We start from the raw sequence: 11,006 nt of genomic DNA on the forward strand, positions 1-11,006 counted from the left end.
ATATGGATCATATTTTTGTTTGGAATATTCAGGATATGAATTCCACTTCAAACCAAGCTGATGTGAAGAGTAGGTTCTCAACCCTCTGGCCCCTCTTGTGTCCTTGAAACCAAAATTTGGGAGGTTCCCTTGGTGTCTAAGAAGGAATTTTAATGTTGTTCTTTTTGCTCACGAGAAAATGGGTGGTGAACCTATTTTTGAGTAGGCTATAACTAGTTTTGACTCTTATCTAGATTCCTTAAAGGTTCAGGATCTGAAATGGATTGGCTAAAAATTTACTTAGTCCAATAGAAGGCAGGGTACATATAGAATTGCCTACAAGCTTGACAGAATCCTATCAAATGACCATTGAATTGATGCTTTCCCGTATCTCTACAAGGTCGTATTTGATTCTCCAGGTATTTCTGATTATAACCTGTTCATCATGAAAACTTATCACCTCAATTTACCTGCCCGTCAATTTCTTCAATTCCCTCTAATAGAGGGAGATGGACCCCACCCAAATAGTGTGTTCAGCCAGGTGGTAAGGTGGTCATTTCCACCCCCTATTAGATGGAATTAAGGAAATTGAGGGGAAAGCCCATACTTCCCCATATATCTCCTTTGGCCCAAATCCATTCAGATTTTTTGACATGGGGATTGAACACCGTGATTGCCTAGCCATTGTAAGAAAGGCTTGGGAGCAACCTATAAAAGAAAAAGTCTCTAACCTTTTGAGGTTTGCTCAAAAGCTCGAGGTTGTCAAAGGTGCTAACTCTTAAAGATTTAAACTCAATTATCTTTGAAAATATTTCTTCGGCCGTGAATATTTCAATGCACCTATTATTGTTCTTAAAATTTTCAATGCTTTATCTCACTTGTCTCTCTTTTTAAGTTTAAAACTTGACTTGTGAGCAAGGGGCCTGCTTTATTTCAGACTCTTTTAACTTTAATTTTTGTTTTGATAAGCCTAGTGTTTGTTTAAATTGGGCAGCAAACATCATAGTTGATGATATTAAGCTGTTGTGTAGTAGTTTTTCTAGTGTTAGATTCTGTTTTGTTAAGTGTGATTTGAACCATGAGGTTCATACTTTGGCAAAGGGAGCTTCTTTTGTTCGTTTGTTTAAAGTCTGGTGGATGGAGTACATAGATGTAGGAGGATATGTTTGGGAGTAAGAAGCACCTTTGACATCTCTTCATCTATAAGGAATTCTTGACGTGAAAATACAATAACAAAGGGCTGATCTTTGAATAGAAAAAAGAATGGATCTACAGGTCTCCAATGAATTGGCTTGTTCGAAAAAAAACCTTGTTCTTTGGCAGTTCTAATTTGTGTCTGATACTGCATGGCTCCATTATGCAAGAACTCCAAATATATCTTACTATTCTTCATAGCAGAAAATCTTTCTTTTGAGACGCTTCTCCACATTTTTCTGATTAAAAGGGGGGGGGAGCTACGACTACAAAATCTTTGCCCCATTCGATTGTCACAAGGCAAAACAGGTGCTCATCACAAAATTTTCTACATGTACTGATGCAATAAAATTGGACTAAACAAAAATTCATACTTTTTTTGTTTTGTTTGCCAAAATAGATGGAATCACACTTTTTTTAAGGAGGGATTTCAGCTAACCAAATGGATCTGCTCCATTTCCTTGGCCGGTCCACTTCCCCAAGTCCCTCTAATAGGGGGCAGAAATAACCACCCTACCCCTGCCCAAACACACTGCCCCGGGTGGGGTCCACCACCCTACTAGAGGGACTCGGGGAACTGAACCGGGCAAGAAATGGAGCAGATAAATGGGACCTTCCCAAAATTTTCCTTTTTTTTTTTTTACTTCAGATGCTATGTAATCAAATGAGGGTGTGCCTTGATGCAACGGTTAAAGGTTGCTCCATTGTAACCTAGAGGTCATGGGTTTGAATCTACAAACAGCCTCTATGACAGCAAGGGTAAGGCTGCGGACATTATGACCCTCCTCAAACCCCGAGTGGTGGGAGCTGCACACATTATGACCCTCCCCAGACACACAGTGGTAGGAGCCTCGTGCATTGGATACGCCCTTTTTTTTATACTATGTAATCAAATAAACACAGACCCAACGTCTCAAAATACGGAATTGGGGATTGGATCAGCCCCAAAAACCCCAGAATCGGCCCTCAAATCTAAAAACTCAGTGATTATAAGATTTTTGGCATGAATCAGCCATGTCAAACCCTATTTGAGACCGCCGATTCATGCCAAGATATCCCGATTTGAAATCGTGCACAAGCCTAAGAACTCCATAGAATGAGTCTTAGACAACCATATTGGTCATGTGTATCACGTTGTGTGTGTGTGAGAGAGAGAGAGAGAGAGGTAAGCCTCTGAAGGTCTATAAATAAAAAACCAATTAGACCATTATTCCTGGCTGTAATTTAAACAATATTAGAGTACAAACCACCCCCCCCCCCTCTCCCTTCTCCCCCAAGAGGGATGCTACCCGCGTTTTTCGCAAAATGAGATAATCAATAGTCAACACAGGTTTATGTTTTTGAAAATACGGAAAATTTCACAACCAAACCCTTGTTTTGCGCTCATAGTTTTTTGATTAAAAAAGAATTCCTAAACCTATGGCCTATTGGCCTCTATTAAATTATTAAGCCATTTGGGTTGGGGGCATTTCATAATATTTCCCTAATGTGTAGTCTTACAGCTTGCTTAATAAATTCCCCACTTCTTGGAAAAGAAGAGAAGAAAATTAAGCTACTGAATATATGTTAAGATGAGTACAAATGAAGTCATACCATATACTTACGAGATACGATTAATTGTACATACTTATTTAGTGACAATTGGATTTTATTACATCAGTATCTCATTTTGAAATGTCAAACTATTAAGAGTATCGGAATATTCCATTTCCAAATATAAAGCGTTATGTGGATTATCCGATTATAATTTGTGATGGTTGTTATGATCAGACTACAAGTGGTGCAGGTTGGGTTACAATAGTAATGTAGGGTTTGCGACAAGCGGTAGACAAGGGGTATCAGAGAATAGAAGTGTGAGTGGACAATATGGACATTGTTAAATGGTTAAGTCAAGGCAATGGGAGTTGTTCCAGATCTTAGAGAAGGTTAATGGAGTTGAATTCCCCCACCCCATCTTAAAGGTGAGAGACATGCAGGGAGGACCTTATTCCATGGGTTTCAACAACTTTTGAGAGGAGGAGAAAGAATCAACAAGGGAAAGAGGAGATAAAGAGGCAAGGTGGAACTATATTATTATAATCTGTAATAAGTTTGCTTTTGTTGCAATGGACTATGGTGGAACAAAGGGCAGGTTTGTAGCAAAAGCAAGGAAACTTCTCCAGGGGATCCAAGAAGCACTATTACTAGATTTCAAATCCCTAGAAATGTGGACAGATTCACAAGATTTGGTTCAGACGATTCCAAAGTCACCAACCTGCAGCTGGTCATGGTCCATGGGAGAGTTTTAAAGTATTGTTTGATACTGACTTTGTCTGTGGAACTGTTTTAACAATGTTAGTCTGAAGAAACAATCCGATGTGTGTAAATGTAGCTGTCTGTTGGCAAGGAGTGGTAAGGTTAGGGTAAGTACTACCAAGGATGTTTTATATTGCTTGTCTTAGTTTTATTTTCAAGTTCATCCGACGAAAAAAAAAAATCTTTTGCCAGAAACTCCCAATTCAAGTCAGAATTTCAACAGTTCAACTAACTTAGAATTCAGTAACCTGCTTATATAACTAATAATCATAATGAAAAGGGGATCTTATTAGTTGTAGACTAGTTATAAACACTTGTCATATCAAGAAATCAGCATGCTATCACATGCGAAAATGAGGAAGGAGATAAGGATTTAACTTCCAAAGAGTTAAACAACTCTTAATGTTCACCAGTAGGGATAATCTTTATATGGCCAATCCGTGCAAAAACTCTAGTACTAAACTGAAAATACAATGGTAACAACTATTGTGTTAGTAATATTATAAGAAGCCTACATTGAATAAACAAGATTCTCTGTTACACTTTTAAGTACTAAACCTGAACCAAGTAAAGCCATCCAAAAAAAAAATAAACCAACAAGTACAACCGATAAAGAAAGTTTGTTGGTGATTTCTTTAACTGCCCTCTAGAAAAATAGGGCTTCATTTGAGAACAGACAGAACACAGGTATTTGAGCCAAATTAGGTGTTCTGGCCTACTACTACAGGATTTCCCTCATTATGTGACTGGTCAAAACTGGGTTGAACCTGTCAGACCAGTATTGACCACCACAATGGTTTAGCCTCCAGTCTGATTTCAAGACTATGGTTTTATCTTATCAAGCCATATCAGTTGAATTTCCCTTATCCTGTGACCTATTGGTGCTAACCCTAAGCTCCTGCAAACACATATTTTTAATGCTATCGTCTCTATTCTTGCCATAGGTCCATCCCAACGTTATCATCTCAGTTACACACCCATTGGATGTATGTGCAGTTTCTTTGCTGGACCCACTACAAGTCTCTTCAATAACTCTCACCTCATATGAATGACTGAACAAAAGACAGCAGAATCATTGTTGGTGTGGTATCTCATAACCATCATGTAATCTCTCAGTTCTATTTTTGCTAAGTTTGCGCTGCATATTTTCTGTCTTAGTCTGATCAATCTTAAAAACATTTGATTAAAAAACATCATTATCTTCATTCCATCATAAATAATACTGCAACCTGGGTGAGCTAACCTAAGTTTGATGTTGTGCACGAGGAACAACCAATCAGAGCTCAAGTTTGGGTGTATCTAAAAGCCCATTCTGAATTAAACTTAGCAAATCCTAGCATAAATTGAGTTTGAGTCGGTTTTGTCTGGGTTCAACTTTTCTTGATTTATTACACAGCTGCAAGGTGACAGATCATATATGTAAGAGTAAAGACCAGCCAAATGACCTCAATGTAAGTGTCACGTACTAGGTCGGATGGGGTTACCAAATCCTAAGCTTAGCCCATGCCCAACTTGATGCCATGGACACTCCTTCCCAACCCAAGCAAAAGTTTGAATCTGGTACAGCTGGTTCAAGCTGAGCCTAGCCCAATAGACAACCCTTATCCTAAGGGACTATAACCATGTTAATGTATCAACTTGATAATACTTTCTTGCAAGCTACATATGAGGACTATTAAGAAAAATGGACCAAAACATGATGAAATTTGGACATATTTGTTTTCATTTTCCTCCATCAACAAATCTCTAAACGATCATAGTTTTACTTCTCGCAAGTTCTTATAAATCTAAGACATCAAACTATCCGTTCTTTTTCTTCCTTCCTGAGACAAAAATCTATCCAGTAAGGTATGTGATGTGACTTTGCTATCACCTAGGATAACCTTCTTAGCCCATGTAATCCACTTTCAAACATTGCCTATTGTATTCTTCTTGTATTTTGAGATCATATGCAGTATCAAACTGACGGTGGACCATGATGCAACGGTAAGGTTGCTCCATTGTGACCAAGTGGTTACGGGTTCAAGTCTCTGGAAACAGTCTCACTGCGAAGTGGGGGCAAGGCTGCATACATTATGACCATCCCCAGACCCCGCAGTGGCGGGAGCCTCGTGCACTGGGTACGCCCTTTTATGCGGTATCAAACTACTGCTCCCCTGTCTCAGTTCTTCCACCAATCAATCTCCTTAATGCACCCTCTTCTGTCTTCTTCTGATGTCTAATGTATGAGGAAGAACAAAAATGGGATTTAAATTTTGGACTAGAAATATATACTATCGGTGATGGGTTTCTACTTTCTAGAAGCCTAGAGGACTAGGATCAGAAACTCAATTGCAGCCAGAATCGCAATGACAGGTTTAAAACCTGAATTCAAGAGATTTATAACAACAAATAATCCAAGGTTCCGATTTAATTCAAAAGATGGTCCATGGTCGAAGGTCAATTGTATGGAGAAGACTGGTTTCCCAAAATCTGGTTCAAATCTGATAGACAGATATGAAATTACAGGTTAATCCTAGTGGGGGTAGGATTCTAGAAACAAGGTTCAGAACAGTAACCGAAACCAGTAGTATATTCAGGATATTTCAGGCAGCAAAAAGAGTGAACTAATGATGTATGAGCAGTGAATAGAAACTGTAATAGCAAACAGAAATCAGAACTTTAAAACAGAATATAGAAACTGAGTTGAGTGAAATTAGACTTGAAATACAATTCTCAGAAATCAGTTCAAAGATGAGATTTTGAAACCGCAGGGTAATTAGAACAGAAACCGAAAACTTAATGTAAAATCAGATTTGAATTTCAGTAGTCAAAAGTTGGGTTTCAACGAATTCCTTGTTGGAATAGGAATTCAAGAAACTTGAAGGAAAACTGGGTTTTATGCATGAACCTGAACCAGAACATTAATGAAAGTTTAAACAAGAGGATAGAAATTTCAGATCATTAACTAGTAATAGATTCAGCAACTAAAAGATACAAATGATAGAAAAGTTATGTTACTTGGAATCAATGGAAGGATTAAAGAAGAGAAGAAGAAGGATATGAACTAAGCATCTCGCTTAGTCCTCGACTGGAATCCCACCAGCCATTATTTGGTATTCCACCAACGCTTTGTTGCATCTCACAACAGTTTCTGAATCTCACAGGAATAAGAGGCAAACGCCAATGCTCTATTCATCAAATTCGTGGATAGAGCTGTAGCCCCTTACAATCTTATATGAAAGACTTGAAAACATACTCATACTCAAACTCAAAAAAAAGAAACGCCTAAACCAATCCTGAACTGATAAGATAACATAAACTGACTTAGAAGCTGAAATAATAAAGGAAACAAAGCCAATAAGGACTCTTATTAAACTAATGAAGTATATCTCGTATTCCTATCTCCTACCATATTTTAGGTCCATTAAAATGGCCTATAACCCAACCCAAGGCTTTTTTTCCCACAAAAAATAAGCCCAATACTTTGTTTTAGGAAAAATTACTTGTACACCTCATGTACTATTGCCCCATTGCTTAATACCCCCCATTTTTCAAAAACTTACTTGAACACCCCCTGCATTTTACGATTTCTTTCAAGTAGGTCCTGTCCGTTGGTCAGTCACCGTTTACTGATGCTGTCATGGATTAGAAAAATCCTAAATGCCCAAACTACCCTTTTATCCTCGTCCTCCTCCTTCTTCTTTTTCCTGCAACCCCACTGCCCGTACCCCCTACTGCAACCCAACCCACCACTACGTGGAGGTTGGGACCTGGGTAACACTTGAACCGCAACAGTAGGCCTGCAATAAATTCAGCACCAAGCAACCTCAACAACCTAGAATGAGAGATGTTCCAGAACCAGCTAGTGGTTGTGCCCAATGGCGAGGGTGGGAAGGGGAGGGCAGGGGCTCATTTCCATAGGGGATGGGAGAGAGTGCCCAGCCTGAGTGTCTCTCTCCTATCCCCTATGGAAATGACCCACTGCCCTCCCCTCCCCACCCTCTCCAATGTGCACAACCACTAGCTCCAGGAAAGCCAGCGACATGCCCAACCTTATATATATAGGTTATATATATATATATATATATATATAGACACACACATTTATGACTTCCTTGGACTTGAACACATTTTTAATTCTTTATTTAATGAGGGGAATATTAGGTTATATTCCCTCATGTCTTTTTATTCTATTCTTTTCTTTTTGATGCTCTCCTTCAAAAGCTTGTGATTTTCTAGATTATGAATACTCTCTTATACAAACTATCAAAAAGAAGAAAAAGAAATTTGATTGGTTAAGTATATCCCAATCCAAATCAAAAGAATTTCTCCTGCCAAAAGAGATAAACTGAACTTGGTTTCACACATAACAAAACATAAGAAAAATTTAGTATTGCACAAGTTATAAGTATGTCTGTTCTATTAAGCACTACCTAGAAGAGAAACTCTCAGTTATAGGGACCAAATCTCTTCACAAAAAATTAAAAAGGGAAAAAAAAAATCTTACCTACAGGACAATAGTCAGGTAGGGTTTCACATCATATATATGTAAGATTCATTTAAGATTTGATGACTCCATCAAGGAAACCTTTTAATGAATTTCATCAACAACTAAAATATTTTCAAAGTTGAAGAGTTGTACAGCAGGCCTGCTCTATAGCCAACAATCATGCTAGGAACATTTTTATATTTGTATAAAGCTAATATAATATGGATGAAATTTTAGGAATAAAAACTCTAGTATAAAAGGAATCTTATTAAAAATTAAAACAATATAAAACTTATCTTCTTAAGAATATAACCAAAATAACCCATTGCTTGATCTACAGATCTTAGAGACACAAAGAAGACAAATTTTAGATCTTTATTATTGTCAATGGCTAATCGACAGCTTTCTTGCTTTTGAGCATGAAAATGATACGAAAACTCTTAAAATTATAATTAATGGCACATATGTAAAGTATTTTATCATAGAAAAGGTAATTAAGAGGTAGATATTTGGGTTCATGAGTTGGAAAAATATATAAACTATATAATGGTTCTCTCTTTTTTTTTGGGTCAAATAAAAATATTTTCTTGATGCTGTTTAGATATTCTAAAATATTTATTAAAAGTGAATATATATTTTAAATTCTTGTAACTAAATAACTAATATTATCTAGAAACTTTTTTGAGTAAGAAACTATTTAGTAGACAAAAGAAATATTAGTATAATTTTGGGAATCAACTTGGTTCCACAAAAATAATTAAATATATAAGGTTATCTATTAATGAGTTATTATTAAAAGGGACCTATATATAACAACTTTAAAATTTATCAATTATCCTAAACTGTTAATTATTTTTAGGAAAAAGATTATCTGAACCGTTAGGGCAAGGTACACTAGTACCTCTGTGTTTTTCTCTCTCTTCCTCATATGAAATGACCTTGCTTCCCTTTAATCTATGATACCGTTGTATCGCACCTCATTGGTGTGCTCCTATGCCGCTCGCTCAGAAAACTCTCCCTTATTTTTAAAATATTAACCTTTTTGAATTGCAGAGCTATTACACTGTTGGTAGGTGACATATGAGGCAATATTAAAAAAAAAAAAACTTTTAACTAATGTTTTCTACTCCAGTAGGTTCAAATGACGATGAATCCTAGCCCCCATCTCCTATTATGATCCTTGGTACTGTCATATTAAGGTTGTGTATGGTATGAATTCTAGTTCGATTTTGCATTCTCGGATGATAAAAATAGTTGTTTTTATTGTCCAAGAATGCAAAATGGACCTAAAATGCATTCCAAAAATGCATACCAAACGCAGCGTAAATGTCTGTTGGATGACTACTCTAGCAGTGATTCAAATCTGCATTCTCCCCCCTTTATACCCTCGGGTAGTCTTAAAATCAAGGCTATTGCGGACATTCTCAGTAGAGAAACTGTGACTGGGGAGGCCATCCTTGATCCCCCTCCCAGAGCACTTTTGAGCCTTAAATTCTAGTTGCTATCTTCCATTTAGCTTGCTCAGTTTTCTAATCCATATATGGATCATATTTTTGTTTGGAATATTAGGGGTATGAATTCCACTTCAAAGCAAGCTAATGTGAAGAGTGGGTTCTCAACCACCCTCTGACCCTTTTTGTGTCCTTGAAACCAAAATTTGGGAGGTTCCCTTGGTGATCATATTTTTGTTTGGAATATTCGGGGTATGAATTCCACTTCAAAGCAAGCTAATGTGAAGAGTAGGTTCTCAACCACCCTCTGGCCCTCTTGTGTCCTTGAAACCAAAATTTGGGAGGTTCCCTTGGTGTCTAAGAAGGAATTTTAATGTTGTTCTTTTTGCTCACTAGCTATCACTAGTTTTGATTCTTATCTGGATTCCTTAAAGGTTCAGGATCTGAAATGGACTGGCTTTAAATTTACTTAATCCAATAGAAGGCAGGGTACAGATAGAATTGCCTACAAGCTTGACAGAGTCCTATCAAATGACCATTGAATTGATGCTTACCCTGTCTCTGCGGGGTCGTATTTGATTCTCCAGGTATTTCTGATATAGCCTGTTGGTCATGAAAAATTATCACCTCAATTTACCTGCCCGTCGATTTCCTAAATTCCTCAATTCCCTTTAATAGAGGGAGGTAGACCCCACCCGGGCAGTGTGTTCGGGCAGGGGGTAAGGGGTATGTTGTCATCCATACTTCCCCTTATATCTCCTTTGGTCCAAATCCATTCAGATTTTTTGACATACGGATTGAACACCTTGATTGCCTAGCCATTGTCAGAAAGGTTTGGGAGCAACCTATAAAAGAAAAAGTCTTTTAACCTTTTGAAGTTTGCTCAAAAGCTCAAGGTTGTCAAAGGTGCTAGCTCTCAAAGATTTAAACTCAATTATCTTTGAAAATATTTCTTCGGCTGTGAATATTTCAATGCACCCTATTATTGTTCTTAAAATTTTCAATGCTTTATTGCACCACTTGTCCCTTCTTTTAAGTTTAAAACTTGACTTGAAAGCAAGGGGGGCTGCTTTATTTCGGACTCTTTAGATTGGGCAGCAAACATCATAGTTGATGATATTAAGCTGTTGTGTAGTAGTTTTTCCAGTGTTAGATTCTGTTTTGTTAAGTGTGATTTGAACTATGAGGCACATACTCTGGCAAAGGGAGCTTCTTTTGTTCGTAAGTTTAAAGTCTGGTGGATGGAGTATATAGATGTAGGAGGATTTGTTTGGGAAGTAAGAAGCTCCTTTGACATCTCTTCGTCTATAAAGAATTCTCGACATGAAAACACAAAGACAAAGGGCTGATCTATGAATAGAAAAATGAACGGATCTACAGGTCTTAAATGAATTGGCTTATTCGAAAAAAGCCTTGTTCTTTGGAAGATCTATCTCGTGTCTGATAGTGCATGGTTCCACTCTGCAAGAGCTCCGAATATATCCTACTATTCTTCATAGCAGAAAATCTTTCTTTTGAGACGCTTCTCTACCTTTTCTGATTAAAGGGGGGGGGGGGGGGAGCTACGATTAGAAAATCTTTTCCCCATCCGATTCTCACAAGGCAAAATAGGTGAT

The sequence above is a fragment of the Telopea speciosissima genome, chromosome 1 (genome assembly GCF_018873765.1).
Source record: "Telopea speciosissima isolate NSW1024214 ecotype Mountain lineage chromosome 1, Tspe_v1, whole genome shotgun sequence".
NCBI classification, from domain to species: domain Eukaryota; kingdom Viridiplantae; phylum Streptophyta; class Magnoliopsida; order Proteales; family Proteaceae; genus Telopea; species Telopea speciosissima.